At 34.3% G+C, this 17,877-nt stretch overlaps 1 pseudogene; it reads left to right on the forward strand.

Annotated features, from left to right (window-relative positions):
• Positions 1-17,877, forward strand: part of LOC117797111 — a 210,417-nt pseudogene that overhangs the window by 151,472 nt on the left and 41,068 nt on the right.

Consider the following 17,877-nt stretch of genomic DNA (forward strand, 5'->3'; position numbering starts at 1 on the left):
TATAGATATTTTGACAATGTTTAATTATTCCAATCTATGAGCATAGAATATCGTTCCACTTACTGTGTCTTCTTCAGTTTCTTTCATTGATGTCTGATAGTTTCAACGTCCAGATCTTTTGCCTTCTTGGTTAAATTTCTTCCTATTATTTTATTCTTTCAGATGCAATTGTAAATGGGGTGTTTTTCTTTTTTAATTTCTCTTTCTGATAGTTTATTATTAGTGTACAGAAGTGCAACAGATATCTATATATTGATTTTGTCCTGTTGATCCTGCAAATTTACTAAATTCCTTATTAGTTCTAACTTTATGGTTTTCTATATAAAATATTATGCCATCTGGAAAGAGTGATGGTTTTACTTCTAAGTTGGATGACTTTATTTATTTATTTATTTGTGCCTAATTGCTCTGGATAGGAATTCCAATACCGTGTTGAATAAAAATGGTGAGAGTAGACATTCTTATCCTGTTCCTAATTTTAGAGGAAAAGTTTTCAGCTTTTCGCCATTGACAGTAATGTTAGATATGGACTTGCCATATATGGTCCTTATTATGTTGAAGTACATTCTCTATGTGCCCACTTTGTTGACAGTTTTTATCATAAAGGGATGTTCAATTTTGTCAAATGCTTTTTCTGCATCTATTGAGATGATCATATTATTTTTATCCTTCTTTTTGTTAATAGAGTATATCACATTCATTGATTTACAGTTGTTGAACCATCCTTGTATCCCTGGAATAAATCCCACTTGATCATAGTGTATGATCCATAGTGTAAATGTATTTTTTAATTCAATTAGCTAACATTTTGTTGAGAATTTTTGCATCTGTGTTCCTCAAGGATGTTGACCTATAATTTTCTTTTCTTGCCTTTACTTTTCTTTACATTTCTGTCTTCTTTCTTTCTTTCTTTCTTTCTGTCTTTCTTTCTTTCCTTCCTTCCTTCCTTCCTTCCTTCCTTCCTTGTCTTTTGTGGCATCTTTGTATGATTTTGGTTTAGAAGTGTTCCCTGCTCTTTTTTCTGGAAAGCTTCAGAGAGCCTGGTGTCAATTCTTCTTTGAATGTTTGGTACAACTTACCAGGGAAGCTGCCTGGTCCTGGACTTTTATTTCTATAGAGGTGGTTGATCACTAATTCAATGTCCGTACTAGTAATTATTCTGTTCAGATTTTTTACTTTCTTTATGATTCAGTCTTGGTAGATCATAAGTATCTAGGAATTTATCCTTTTCTTTTTTTGTTGCCCACCTTCTTATCTTATAATTGTTCTCAGTAGCCTATTTTTGATCCTTTAAAGTTCTTTGGTATCATTTGTAACATCTCATTTCTGATATTATTTATTTTAGGTGTCTTTTGGGGGCTGGGACATGTCTAGCTTAGTGTTTGTCAGTTTTATTTATCTTTTCAAAGAATTAGCTCTTGGTTTCATTGTTCTTTTCTGCTCTCTTTCTTAACTCTATTTCTGCTCTAGTCTTTGTTGTTTACATCCTTCTACTCAATTGGGGGTTTATCTGTTCTTTTTCTAGTTCCTTGAGATGTAAAGTTTGTTTACTTGAAACTTTTCTTAAGTTTCTTGAAGACCTATTCTGGAGAATGTTCCATGTGCACTTGAGAAGATTATGTGTTATTTTGCCTTTGAATGGAATGTTCTGTATGTATCTGTTAAGTTCATCTGGGTTAGTGACATTTAGGGTTGATGTTTCCTTACTGTTTTTCNATCAGGCTCCTCTGCTATGAGCCTGCTTCTTCCTCTCCCACTCCCCCTGCTTGTGTTCCCTCTCTCGCTGGCTGTCTCTATCTCTGTCGAATGAATAAATAAATAAAATCTTAAAAAAAATGTAGCATATGTAGATTTTATAATTCTTTCATTTTTCCTATATTTTTATTTTCCTATGATCTGATGTATTTTATTAAATTTGCATCTTATACTTTGTGTGTCTTTTTTTTTTAAGATTTTATTTATTTATTTGACAGAGAGCGACAGTGAGAGAGGGAACACAAGCAAGGGTAGTGTGAGAGGGAGAAGCAGGCTTCCCGCCGAGCAGAGAGCCCAATGAGGGGCTCAATCCCAGGACCCTGGGATCATGACCTGAGCCAAAGGCAGATGCTTAACGGCTGAGCCACCCAGGTGCCCCGTACTTTGTGTATCTTTATTTCATTGTTCTAGTTATTCATTTTTTATGTTAATAGAATACTGATGTATAGTNAAAGTTGAAGCAGCTTGAATCTTGATTAATTTCTTATATTTAGGAAATGAAACCTAGGTCATAAGATTTAGTTTTGCCTAAGTTTATAAAAGATAAGATAGAGCTTTTGGGTAGTGCTATGCAAATTTTGTGCTATGGATTGAATTTTTATGATCCTCCTTCCCCCCAACAAACACACAAATTCATATGCTGAAGCTCTAACTCCAAAACATGATGGGATCTGGAGGTAGAGCCTTTGGAGTTAAATAGAATTAATGAGGTCATGAGGCAATAAATGTTTGTTGTTTAGGAACCTCCACCTCCATCTATGGCATTTTGTTGTAGCAGCCTGGATTAAGACACTGGTCTGTAGAGAGTGCTGTACTATGTTGTTTGTTATCAGCATGTGAGAAGGTAAATGCTGAACCTAGAATAAGCAGTTTGCTACATATATTGAACAGAGTGTAGACCCACTGATATATTGTAGGCCTCACTAGGTCAATTGACAGTCAAGAGAGCTGCATCCTCCATAGTATATGTTTTAAGGCTAGTTTGTTAGTTGTAATTCAAAAGTATATAAAATCCAGAACCTACTTATTTCAACAAAAGATAATTGAATTTTAAGTATAACTTTACAGGATAAAGTACATTTGAGTTAGCTACTGATGAAGAATTGAAAATGAATTTTAGAGTATAGAATCTCTTGCTTCACTTTGGATAAACATTAAAGATGAATATGCTTAGCTTTCTGAAACTGCTTTAAAATCTTCTACTCTTGTTTGCATATCTTGATGAGACTGCTTTTATGTTCTGAGTATTATTAAAATAGTTTAGATATATACATTTTATCCTAAATAACCACATTTAATAAGCCAACAAGGAAGAGACAAAACCATTTGCCACATTAACAAGTTATTGATAGATAAAAGTGCCAAGTGTGCTTATAGTTATTTAATATGGGGGATCATTATTTCAAGCATAACTTTTTGTGCAAGTAAGATTGTGGAATGAAAAGTTGTAGCATAGGGGCGCCTGGGTGGCACAGCGGTTAAGCGTCTGCCTTCGGNGAGCCCCGCATCAGGCTCCTCTGCTATGAGCCTGCTTCTTCCTCTCCCACTCCCCCTGCTTGTGTTCCCTCTCTCGCTGGCTGTCTCTATCTCTGTCGAATGAATAAATAAATAAAATCTTAAAAAAAATGTAGCATATGNTGCTTGTGTTCCCTCTCTCGCTGGCTGTCTCTATCTCTGTCGAATGAATAAATAAATAAAATCTTAAAAAAATTGTAGCATATATAGATTTTATAATTCTTTCATTTTTCCTATATTTTTATTTTCCTATGATCTGATGTATTTTATTAAATTTGCATCTTATACTTTGTGTGTCTTTTTTTTTTAAGATTTTATTTATTTATTTGACAGAGAGCGACAGTGAGAGAGGGAACACAAGCAAGGGTAGTGTGAGAGGGAGAAGCAGGCTTCCCGCCGAGCAGAGAGCCCAATGAGGGGCTCAATCCCAGGACCCTGGGATCATGACCTGAGCCAAAGGCAGATGCTTAACGGCTGAGCCACCCAGGTGCCCCGTACTTTGTGTATCTTTATTTCATTGTTCTAGTTATTCATTTTTTATGTTAATAGAATACTGATGTATAGTATTAGGAAGAAAACAACTCCAGTCCTTTATCTCAAAATATTTTTAGAAGCACTGCCATAAGAAACAGGTTATATATCTATTCTAATTTTATATGGGTTTGGTATGTATTAAAGATGTAGATACCTATTAAAGAAAATTCAGCTTTAAAGTTAAAAGAAACAAGAAATAGTTATATAGGTTGTATCTGCAAAGATCTCTAGAAAGAAATTACTCATCCCTGTCCTGAAAATACTAATTGTGAGCCCCAGTTTTTCTTTTACAAAGTTTTTCTTTGTAAATCTGCTGGGTGGGAGGAAGGAGAGGCAAATAAGCACATTATAATAATGACTTATAATAGAGATGTGGATGAATTTAAGGGCACTGATATAGAGAATGTGCATATGAGGAGCGTAAGTAAGCCTGTAGTCAAGGCAGAGAGAAACAAAAGGGAAAACAGAGAAAAAAAAAATGATGAGTGCCAGGAAAAATAGTTAACTTTTCCTCCATCCTGTTGAGAAGGTCTTGGCATCCTATGTGTCTTGAGTAGAAAGTAGGCTACAGAAGCAGTAAGTACTTCTTAGACTATTATTTCCCCAAGGCAGGCAAGTTTTTAAAAACACATTAAATGAAGTAGGAAAATGGTGCCAGAAAGAGCAGACAAGAGTAAAGAAAGGCCAAGTGGCAAGAATGCTGGCAGCTTTAATGGGTCAAGGGTGTGAATGAATCCTAAGGAAGACCAATTTAAGATGGTGAAAATAAAGTCAATTAATTTACCATTTAGTAGAGATAATACATAATATTTAAGGAAAGCTCACATTATACCAGACTTGTACAAAATCGCTTTATAAGGGTTATTTTACTTTATCTGCATACCAGTCCTATGAGTTGTGATATTATCATCTCCATTTCATTAATAAGGAAACTGAATCTTGGAGGTTTGTGGCTCTTAGATGCTCTTCATTATTCTGCTTCAACAATTATGATATTTTTTTGTATGTCTTTGGGTTGAGTTCTCATTCCATATTTCAGATACCACCAAAAGTTTGGCATATAGGGAAGGAGTTTTACATTAAGACCACATTCTGAAATTAATTCCCCTGGGACATTACATAAGCAATTTAACAAATATGAGTTCTACACATTTCAAAAGCAAGCAAATGGGTAAAGATAGGGGACAAATACCAGCTTTAAAAAAATTATAGGCATATTAAGATGATTATTTCCAAACAGTGTCTTGATTGTGTTTTACCTGACTTCCATTCATCCAAAAAGGTGTCTTTAAAAATTAATCCATTTCCCAGAAGAAGAAATTGGAAGAAATGTCAATACATTAATTTCCTTGAGCTGTGACCCTTTATACAGAGGACAGTATGCAAAGTACAGTTAACCCTGCACTTTGTTGGACTTCCAATTAGAACTGGAAGTCTACTCTTATTTTCTGTTCTTGTCATGTATGTCATGGATCAGGACCCTCTTTCTTTCTGAATTCAGGTTGGACTTCAAAATCTCAGGAATTGGCATACCAGACCACCATTACCTGTCAATGGATTATAATTGATACAAGAGAATGATCCCTTTTTGCCATCAATGTGTCAAGGGAAATCCCACACAAGGTTTTATTCTCAGTTGTATATTTTAAGGTTTACGATAAAGTTGGTAAAGTAGTATATAAATTTGGAGCAGAATGTTGTTGTAATAAATACAATGTTAGGGGGCTCAGTTGCTTAGGTGGCCAGCTCTTGATTTCAGTTCTGGTCATGGTCTCAGTGTCCTGGGATAGAGCCCCACTTCAGGCTCCCAGCTCAGTGTGGCATCTGCTCAGGGATTCTGCCTCTTCCTCTGCCCCTCCCCACCTCTCTTTAAAATAAATAATCTTTCAAATACATAAATAAATAAATGCAATGTTAGTTGTCTTAAACATTTGTCAAAGCTACTCCAACAACAGGAAGTCTGCGGCCAAAAATTTTTTTTATAACTTCCTCAGTCTTTGAGCATGTTTCTTTCAAATTTTCAGAGTCAACTTTGTTTAGCTTTTGAGCTCTGACAAGATTAAAGCCTTAAGTGGAGCAAGGAAGAGGAGAAAACTTTAGTGAAACAAAATACAAATAGTGCTGGCCCCTAAGAAAGAAGGGAAAAGAGAGTAGGAAAAAAAAATTTTTTTTGCAGTTTTGCTTCATTTGCAAATTATAAATCACTCAGATCATTGATATGGAAATGTCTACATTTTTATTATTCACCTTGCTGACTTTTCTGCTTTAGACCCTTAACTGCAAGTAAATGTTTATGTCTTATGAAAAATAGAGAATATGGATTATATAACAGAGTGCCAAATCCTCAGGGGGAACATGCTATATTGCCAATTTTATAAGGCACTACTAAATTGAGAGAAGAAAATTACATTTGGATCAGTGTTAACTAATGTTGAATGAATAATCATACCTACAGCTTTTAATATATTGACTAGAGAACACGCGTAGCACATTTCTTAAAGCCAGAACCCTTTAGCTTGGTTTCATTGAAAAACAGAATCTGTTGGACTTGTCATGCTGCTCTGAAGGCTCACAGCTAGCTTTACTGGGAATGGTGTGGAACATTTATATCCCTGCTGCTAAAGTGTGGTCACTGAAATGCGGAAAGGGAGTCAAAAACAAGCACCTTCAGACAAAGCCCACCACCAGCCCGGACTCTCAATTACTCAGTTTGTGGATAATCTCAATTCACTGTTTCTCTTTCCCCTAAACTTGTAGGCGTGGACCATACCCCGCAGGAGGAAGGCAGTATACCAGAGTTTGTATATTGGGTAGTCCAATGTAAGATTTTATGAAATCGTAGTTTACAAATGTGGTACCGATAAGATTTCTGGTTATTATGCATTTCTGATTATTTGTGCAGTTTCCCTGCCCCATAGTCATTATGAGATAACTGTACACTGTTTCTGGTACTTAGAGTCTTTGCATATTTTAAATAAAATTTATAGTGAACACAGACACCGCCATCTGTCATGCTTATGTAATTTAGATTTCTATGACCAGTCCTTCATAAAACGTGTGCTTATTGCACACATTAAAATGCTGAAAATGTGTGTCATTTCTTATCTAGGGTGGAACGAGACTCAGAACCCTTTCTTCCAATTCAAAAGGTCCAGAACATAACGCTGTTTACCTTGAGGCCAGTTATCCTCCAAATTAAAATTCATTTTGCGTATGAACTTCTACTATAGTCAGTGTCAGAGTTGTATTAAATTAACCCTCAATTCAAAAAAATATATATCACAAGTAGTTTTTTGATCTGCTAATTTTATGGTAATACTTTGAATCTATACAGTTTATATTTTGTATATTCTTCTTAAGATCAATTTTTGATCAATTTTGGCCATGTTATTATTCTTAGCTAATTCTTTTTAACATTATAATTCAGTCCAGTTAAAGCAATTTGATCAGAAACTGGAAATGAACTTCAACAAAATTTACTACAACCAGCTTTTTCCTGCTGACACTGCTATAGCAACAGGATTGTCAAGCACAGAATGAATTAACTGTAGACATGAATAAAATTAGGACATGTTTGATGTAGTTTAGAGTAGAATTTTCAAAACAGGAAACTTGACTGAAAACAAAAGACTTATGGTTTCTTATAAGGGTAAGAAATTTTTGCTATATTTGCTGATCAGTGAGCCTAGTCTCCTTAAATACTTCTGCCCCTATTGCAATATATTTCAAAAGATACATTCAGTTGTTACTTAAAAAAATAGGAATTGAACATCCACTATGTGCTAGGTACTGTTCACATCAGAGATAAAAACAGATAAAAATGTGCTTTCATGGAGTTTTATTATTGAGGGGATGCACAATCAGGTACATAGGCGAAATATGGATACCATAATGATAAATGCTAGGAGTTGAAATAAAGTAGGGAAGTGGTGGACCCATTAGGAGGAGAGGAGTTGCGGCTATTTGTAGGGTGGCCAGAGAAGGTCTCCCTGAAAAGGTTACTTCTGAAAGAAGCTCCAGAGGGAACAAATGACTATCTGGAAGAAGAGCTTCCAGGCAGCAAGAGCTACTGAAACAGGTGGTTCCATGCCAAGGAACAGAAAGGTGATCAACCTCTCTGGATGGACTAGAGGAAATAAGGGAAGATATCAGGGGTCAGTATCAAAGTTATGAAGTGAGGGCAGAGAAGCAACAGAGTGTCTGATCACATAGGGTCTGGACGGTGCCACGAAAATTTTGACTTTTATTCTGAAAGCTGTGGAAGCTCTTGGAAAGGCTTGAATTCCAGAGTGAAGTGATCCTGTATTTTTACAGTATCCCTCTCACTGCAAAACCAGTTAGAAAATTATTGCATGGGGCGCCTGGGTGGCACAGCGGTTAAGCGTCTGCCTTCGGCTCAGGGCATGATCTCGGCGTTATGGGATCGAGCCCCACATCGGGCTCTTCGGCTGTGAGCCTGATTCTTCCTCTCCCACTCCCCCTGCTTGTGTTCCCTCTCTCGCTGGCTGTCTCTATCTCTGTCGAATAAATAAATAAAATCTTTAAAAAAAATTATTGCAAAAATTTTAGGGGAGAGAAGATAGTATCGTGGGCTAGGATGGTGAGTTGAAGGTAATGGGAAATAATCTGTGCATTTTTAAAAAAATTTGAGGTTAAATTCACATAACATAAAATCAACCATTTTAAAATGTGAAATTCTGGGCCTTTGAGTACATTCACCTCTCCCTAGCTCTAAGGCATTTTCAGAACTCCAAAGGGAAACTCCATATGCATTAAACAATCACTTCTAATCTCTTTCCTCTCCAGACCCAGGAACCACTAATCTGCTTTCTGCTTCTATGAATTTCCCTATTCTGGGCTCTTGATATAAATAGAATAATGCAATAGATGGCTTTTGTTTGTTTGATTTTTGCCTGGCTTCCTTACCATACTGTTTTGAGATTCACCCATGTTGTAGTATTTATCAATAACATCATTCCTTTTTTTTTGAGAGAGAGAGAGAGAGGAAGAGAGAGCTAGAGCAAGAGTCGGGGTGGGAGGATGGGTAGAGGGCGAGAGAAATCTTAAGCAGGCTCCACGCCTCCTTAAGTGAGGAGCCTGATGTGGGGCTTGATTTCACCACCCTGAGATCATGACCTGAGCTGAAATCAAGTCAGACGCTTAACCAAATGAATCACCCAGGCTCCCCCATCATTCCTTTTTATAGCTGAATAACATTCCATGATATGAATAAACCACATTTCATTTAACCATTTATCAATTGATGGACAATGCATTATTTCCACCTTTTAGCTATTGTGTGTAGTGCTCTGGATACATTTTAAAAGTAGAGCAAACAGGACTTGCTAAAAGACTGGATAAACCTCTATAATATTTAAGTGATATTTAAAGTAATACTCAATTAGTACTTTTCAAAATTCTACCAAACTTACTGATTAATATTAAAATACTCTTCTGAGATTTCTTCCTTAATAGCAAAGAAGCAGAATGTGACTTTAGGCAACATGTTTTTCCTGCTAGTATATAATATAGTATACTATATGATGAAAAGCCAGCATTGTATCAGCAAATGTATTGTTAAAGATTTGAAAAAATTAGTACTAGAACAAATCTCACAGACTACATTATTTGCTACTGAACAAAACTGCAGCCTTGCTAACAAGTGTAAATTAATGGGGATTTGCTAGATTCTGTTTCAATAATGAAATACACTAAAAGCCTTTTTTCCCCCAGCCCCTAAAGCAAAGGTGTTTTGAGGAAAATTTGATTTCAAGAGTAAATAACTTGTTAATAAATGAAAACAAAACAGTGTTTTAGGCAAAAAACCTGTGTACACAAAACCACTATTGTCACAGCTGCTTTGAATAGAATTTTTAAATAGATGCTCTGCAGAGGTAGCACTAAAGGTGAATTTCAATCACTGCATCAGTCATAAACAAGAAATGGAAGCAAAGGAGGAGAAGTGAGAAATACTGCCATATGTCACTACTACACTAATTTTTTAAAAGCAGTTCTTCAGCCCCCTGTAGGATATTCATAACAATTTTAATTATCTGGGAATGACGAAAGCTTCATTGCTTTTCTTTTTCCCTGTAAAATACTTACATAGATTTTCGTGCTACTGGATAACATGCGTTTTATTTTTATATATTGACCTTGTTCCAAGACACCTGATATTGTAAAAATTATTGGGAGATTTTATTATCTATTTTTGCCATAGATAATCCTCATATGAAAGTAATAAAACCTATATTTGATTCTTTCTGTTGCAAAAAAATTCAAAACTGTTGCAAAACCGTATTCATTTTTCTTTCCTTACTGAGCTGATCAGAACGTTAGTACAATGTCAAATAAAATGGGTAGTAGCAGTCTGCCTTGTCCTGTCCCTTAGGTTGAAGTGAATGTTACCTTCTTTTCTCTATGAAGTATTTTGTTTGCTGTAGCTGATCAATTTATGGAAGTTTCATTTGGTTCATAAATTTTTTTTCATGAATGAGTTATTTTTTTCATGTTTGAGGTGATCAAAGGGTCTTTGACTTTTTAAATGTGGTGAACTTCATTTTTCTAATGTTAAAAGCAACCTCTTATTTCTGGGATAGATTCATTAAGTTTTGTGAATAGCTGAGTCTATTTGCTCGTATTTGGTTTGGTGAGGTTTACATCTTTGTTTATGAGTGAGATTGACATTCCATTTTCCATTTTTTATACTGACATTGTCAGATGTGGATATTAAGTCAAACTTACTAGTCCTATAAAATGACATTGGAAGTGTGTCTCCCTTTGTATACTCAGAAGCACTTATTTAAAATTAAAATTGTTCCTTAAATGTTCAGTAAAACTCACTTGTATAAGTGGGTTGATCATCTTCTTTATTTAGGATTAAATTTTAAATGCCTGCTTACTTTATCAAGTTCCCATCTTCCAGAGTTTTATTTTAAATCACTCTTTTTTTCCAGTATATTACACGGTATTTTTAGATTATTTTCAATGGAAGAGTATGCCAGAGTATTTAGTCTCTTCTACCACCAGAAATGGAAGTTCTCTCTCATTCATGTTAATACTATTTATTCTTACTCTCATCTTAAATGGAGATCTCTGCTTTGGAGGGGCAGGCCAGTTTTCTATATGGGGAAAACTTTTTTTTTTCCTGTTTAGTTTTCCTTTTGAGTGAAGAAAGAAAAGAAAATATGCAAGGTGAAATAATAGCATATTCAGGAGTCCAGAAATGAGAGAACGCTTGGCTTAATTAGGGAATTGAAAGTAACTCACCATGACTGGGCTTGGCAGATGATATTATCTGAGTTGTCCTTGAGATGTAGGGATGCATAAAATTTTGGAAGATATTCAAAGAAAGTTAAAAATGTTGTATTTTATCTTAAAAATAATAGAGGCAATTTAATTATGGTGATAATTACATAAATATATATTATTTATTAAATTATTACCATTTATTATGTCCTGTGCCATAAACTGTATAGTTTTTAATACTCAGAATAAATCCATGAAGTATGTCTTGAGGATTTAAAAAAATAAATAGGCAAATATTCATTCACTATGTAAAGGATGCTCTGGTACTTGAGGAATGATCAGACTTCAAACAGAATTAATAATTAGAGAGGGCTAGAGTCTACGAATATGTAATATTAATAGTAACAGTAATAGTAATATGAAGCAAAAGAAGTGTCTTTGTATATTGTAATCTTTCCTATTATATGGTAGCAATATTTTGCTCATATCACATATTTAGTTGCTCAGGTTTTATTTCTCTTTTATCATCAGAACTGACTTTTAGAAAATGATGCTATAATCTCACTCAAAATTAAGCTCAAATTTTATTTCTCCCAAGGGAATTTAGATTTTATTTTGAAGAAGGAAGCTGCGAAATAGAATTGTACCATTGTAGCCATAGTAAAAATAACAAAAAAATGTGAGAGGCATACCAAATTTCTTCTCATCACACTGTTGAAGAACAAGAGGGTGCTCATGTCATCCAAGTATACAGAAAGATATTTCAAGTTTCAGATTGATTTCTTGTGTCATTTATGCATAAGGACTGTTTAGTTGAACTGAGAACTTTCTAGTCTTCTAGAGGCTATATATTATGTTTATGTAATCATTCATTCATTTTTGTGCATCAAGCATGTATTGCTAATCTATTATATGCTAGGAATTACAGACTTGTAATGGTGAATTATAAATAATTCAAGTCTACATAAACTTGTAGTAAAATGAGAAAATACCAATATTAAATGGCATAGAAGTGAGACTCTCAGGTTGAAATAGTAGTATAAAGCTGCCATACATAATTTTCCCTTCTAATATCTAAAACTGACAACAAACAATAATAATAACATAGGCAATACAATAACAAAGTACTAACATTAATACATGCATGTGCATACACATGGACATACACACACCACATGGTAAGAACCTTAGCTTGTTTAGAATGCAGAGGAAGAATCTCAGGAATATTTTGGACTGAGACAACAAGAGTCTAGCCCTGGTTTTATCCCTAGGAACTAAACTGGGGGGGTCTCAAAAAATTCTAATAATTTTCAGTAATATTTCCAAATGTTTATTACATTTAAATAAATCCAACTTAATAGCTATTAAAATAGCATAAATTGTATGATCACATTTAAAAAAAAATTTTTTAATTTCCTGATTGATCAGTCCTTCTACTTACGTGTATTGTGTCTGAGTCAGAATATAGTCCGAGAAACAGAACTCATATCAGCTAGCCCAGTGGAACAGCATGAATATTGGGCACAGGTTGCAAATGTGTTTGAAGAGCTGAAAGACAAGTAAAGGGCCATTAAGAGAACCCATAGATTAGCAATACTAAGAAGTCAGTACTACCCTTTGGTTGGAGATGATAGAAGTGATGATACTTCAGCCCCAAAACTGGGGTCCAGAATGGAGTGGGATTGTTGAGTATACATGAAAGTAACCAAAACCACAAATGGAGGGGCTATCCAGGGTGAGCTGGGACTATGGAGAAATTCAGCTACTGCCAGAGAAGTAGCTCAAAGCAGGAAAAAAAAACAAAACAACTCCCTCACTTCAACTTCCCAGTCCCTAGAGTCCTGTCAATTTCCCATAATAGCAAAACCTAATCAGAACCCAGTGATCAGAATAACGAATATGCAGAGGAAGGACAAGGAATAGATCTGAGAAGAATCATGCAAGTGGGTGGTACATCTGCACAGAAAGATACTTGGGTTGACAGTTACCAATTTCTTAAAAATGGTTACTTCTAAATGTTGGACTTTTGGATGATTTTTTTATTTTTCTTATTTTTATTGTAGATGAGTTAAAAGAAACTGCTGTATACTAATTTTTGAACTCGGTATTTGAACTTAGATTGGTAAACAAGGAAAAAGACATATTTAAAGAGAAGTATATACCACAGTGGAAAGATAATTAGAATATTTGGAGAAGAGGAACATATTTGATATTGTTACCACAGTTTACACAGTTTACAAAGTCAGGAGAGTTTGGTAAGTAGATAGTAACACACATATGGAAAGATATTTTCCGACAGAAGTTTGAACTTTTCAGTTCTCATTGGACCATTCTAAAAAGCTTGTAAGTTAGAAAAAAACACAATTACAGGTATGTTTTAGATCTATAGCCCTGATGTCAGCTAAGGAATATAGTGAAGAAAAACAACATTTTGCAAAATGTTGTCCAAGTCAAAGATAAAGAATAGAATATTACAGTGTCTTTACATCACATGTATGAGTTGGCAGTAATGCTTTCAACTTGCTGATGATGGTTGATAGGTGAACAACTCAGTCTTAGTCCTGGAAAAGACATTTATATTGTGTTTAGGTTATTATTTTCTCTATTTGATCTAACAGGGATGTCATTGGAATATAGACCAATGAAGAATTTTGGAAATTTGATAGTCCATTACAGTTGACAGAAATCTCTTATGTAAATTGTTAAATAAATTAACTGAGGTCTAAAACTAATTAGCCAATGTTTCCTTGTTAACTCTTAAAAAATTTAACAGTGCAATTTTCAAGTATTGTTTAATGCCTAGTGTGTACATTTGGTAATAGGCACTGAAAAGAAAACATAATGAAGTATATATGTTTATCTTAATAAGTTTACCAGTTAAATGGAAGGTATAACATGCATTTAATATTAGATTTGGTGATAATGTCAGATTGTTAAAATGAGCAAATTTTTAATGGTTGGATTAGCTGTCATAAAGGCTCAAATAATTGGGAGACCCAGAGAGGGGAATGGAGTAGTTGAAGAAAACTTTGTGAACTAAAGAAATCTTAGGATCTTCCTAGAGTTTTATGTCATTTTATTTTTTTTTCATAATTATCACTATTTCATTATTCCTAAATGACAGTTTGTGGTATTTCTGCAGCCCGTTGATACAGAATTATTTATTAACAAATGAATTGCTTGTGTTTGATTTTCTTTAGTTCACAAAGAGCAGAAATAATTATGATAAAAATGTAATCCAAGTGCCTACATTTGTTTTTTGGATTAATTTCTTTCATTTTTCTTTCAATTAAAATATATTCATTAGCACATTGAAGCACTGATATTTAAATTTAGATTTATTAAACCCACTGGGTATGAATATCCTTGAAATATTTCAAAGCCATTGAAACTGTTAATTGCTGAAATACCATATCTGTGTCATGGCAGATAATGATTTGTTTTTCAAAGAAACTCTTTAGCATAGTAGATGACATATTTGTTCATTTATCAGTGTATATGGAGAAAGGTCTCAAGAATATAAAGTAATGGGCTCGTAATACCATAAAGTACTTAACCATTCTGCTCTGAGGTATTAAAATGCAGTGGGTTGGTTTTGCCTAAAAGGTAATGACATGTTATATTCCGTTTTAATTTAAAAAACTTAAATCTTGAAATGTGAAAAAAATGTTCGCTACTCCCTAGTTTTGTCAGGGTGATTGATGAACATTTTATACGTATTTCTTGTTCTTGGTTAATGATCTTATGGTGTTCATTTACCTTTTTATCTACTAGTTAAAAACCAACCTTCCTCAGGGTACACTTCCTCCTCTAGTTCAACTATAAAGTTAAGTTGGAACTAGAAATTGAGGCACCCAGCCACACTGCCCACAGTTGGGCACATGATGAAGGCCTCATCCCATTCCATGACCAAGAAGAATGATCTAGCTTACATTTGAACCCAGCAAACTAATTGAATATTTTATCCAGTATATTTCTGTATGGGTCTGGCAAAGAAAGGCCTCTTTCTTTTCTGATAAAAGTATCAGAGCTAAGAGCTCCCAAAGGCCTTGTCTCTCTTCATGTAGAGCAGTGTGAGGGAAAGTGGTCAACAATTAGCTCTGACCGCTTACATTCCCTGATTGAAATTATATTAAACTGAAACTACCATAATTTGGGGTATTTCTCTATTCGTACGTGCAACTGAAGTATTGTCCTATGAATCCCCTTTTCAGCTTAAATTAATCTGAGCTGTTTCCTTATAACTTGAAACCTAAGAATATAGTCTATTGCATATCTTATTCGTGGCAGTATGTGAAAAATAATTATAGGTTCACAGTATTTTCTTCTAAATTCTTGGGGCTTGTTATGGTTCAGAATTTAGATATATCATGTGGAATTCCAGGGGGGTCAGGGCAGCACTCTGGAGACAAACTCATTAAGATTTCAATGGTGATGTGAATGTATATTCATACTAAGTGGGATTAGAAGAGTTAAAAATGTTTTGATGTCAGTTCAGGTCAGTTTTATTTCCAAATGAGTTTTGACACCAAACCTAGGAGACAATTTTTTTTTTTTTTTGAGATTTTGGAATTGCAGGAAAAGATTAGGAGCTATGCTATAGTATAAACTATTATTGAAAAATAAATCCCTTAATTTTGAAGATATGATTTACAGAACCATGTTTGATGAAAATTTGTGGTAACTATTTCAAATATTGCTTCCAGCTTTTCCTGTCCCCCATCTAGAAGCTACTCCCTGTGAGGCAGGATGATATGTAGAAATGAAATGGGAAGAAGTGTGGGCATTTGGGGATGAAATGTAACCAACAAATTTTATCCAGTATAAAATATCCTCTGAAATACTAGCAGAAAATCTGTACTGTTTTAGATAGTAGATTTTATCTGCTCACTCCTTATGACAAAGATGTCATGGGCCTATGTTAATTTTGTTTCAAAAAGACATTTTATTTGCTAGTAACAAAGTTAAGAACTTATCTATTGATCCATTTTATGATTTACTTTTTTCAGGAAATGAAGTTTCAAGCAACCTTAAGAAAAGAGAAAAAAATTCCAGCAGAGCCAGATCAAAAGCTCGCATTCCAATTATGCCAAAGAAATGGAAGAGTTTTTTTTAATTAATTGTAGGTAAGTTTTCATAAAATGTTTTTTTCTCTTTTTGTTTTGTTTTGTTTTTATTTTTCAATTTTTTGTTTTATTTAAATTCAAGTTAGCTTTCAAGTTAGTTAACATATAGTGTATTATTAATTTCAGGGTAGTATTTAGTGATTTATCAGTTGCATATAGCACCCAGTGGTCATTACATTAAATGCCCTCCTTAATGCCCATAACCCAATAACCCCATTCCCCCATCTACCTCCCCTCCAGAACCCTCAGTTTGTTCTCTATAGTTAAGAGTCTCTTATGGTTTGTCTCCCTCTCTGTTTTTATCTTGCTTTATTTTTCCTTCCCTTCCCCTATATTCATCTGTTTTGTTTCTTAAATTCCACATGAGTAAAATCATATGGTATTTGTCTTTTTCTGACTTATTTCACTTAGCATAATACGTTCTAGTTCCATCCACATCATTGCAAATGGCAAGATCTCATTCTTTTTGATGGCTGAGTAATATTCCATTATATATATATATATATATATACACACACACACACACACACACATACATATATATACACACACACCACATCTTTATCCATTCACCTGTCAATCAACACCTGGGCTCTTTCCATATTTTGGCTATTATGGACATTACTGCTATAAACATTGGGGTGCATGTGCCCCTTTTGAATCACTACTTTTGTGTCTTTTGGGTAAATACCTAGTAGTGCAATTACTGGGTCATAGAGTAGTTCTATTTTTAACTTTTTGAGGAATCTCCATACTCTTTTCCAGAGTGGCTGTACTAGTTTGCGTTCCCNCAGAATGGCTGTACTAGTTTGCATTCCCATCAACAGTGTAAGAGGACTCCTCTTTCTTTGCATCCTTGCCAACATCTGTTGTCTGAGTTGTTCATCTTAGCCATTCTGACTGGTGTGAGGTGGTATCTCATAGTGGTTTTGATTTATGTTTCCCTGATGATGAGTGACCTTGAGCATTTTTTCATGTGTCTGCTAGCCATTTGTATGTCTTCTTTGGAGAAACATCTGTTCACGTCTTCTGTCCATTTCTGGACCATTTTTTATTTTTTTTATATTTTGGGTGTTGAGTTGATAAGTTCTTTATAGATTTTGTATACTAATCCTTTATCTTATATGTTATTTGCAAATATCTTCTCACATTCTGCATTGACTTTTTGTTTTGTTGATTGTTTCCTTTGCTATGCAAAAGCTTTTTACCCAGTTGAAGTCCCAAATCTAAGCTGAGATCTGAAATAGGAGTTAACTGAATGAGAAAAAATAATAAAAACAAAACTATGTGCAAAAACCCAAAGATTAAGGAATACCCATTTAAAGAATAGAAAATAATCTGTTATGCTTCTGGGACAGAGTCTAGGTGTTACAGAACAGATGGGAAGAGTTGCTGGAGGGGTAACAATAATCCAGTTCATGCAGGGTACTTTAAGCCTACTGAGTATAAAAATTATACTGAAGACCATAAAGATCCATTGAAATGTTTATACCAAACAGAAAAATATTATAGTTTCTATTTAACTTGTCTTTCTGTTGCATTATAAAGAAAAATGAGCAAAAAAGGAGAAGAAACTCATTTGAAAGGCTATTGTAGTAACTTGGGTGAGAGTGGTATCAAGTAGAACGAAAAAATTATGGTAGAAGGTAAAATTGGTAGGATTTTAGAAATCTTTAGATTTTAGAATCTATAGGAACTG

Source organism: Ailuropoda melanoleuca, chromosome 18 (genome assembly GCF_002007445.2).
Source record: "Ailuropoda melanoleuca isolate Jingjing chromosome 18, ASM200744v2, whole genome shotgun sequence".
Classification (NCBI taxonomy): Eukaryota; Metazoa; Chordata; class Mammalia; order Carnivora; family Ursidae; genus Ailuropoda; species Ailuropoda melanoleuca.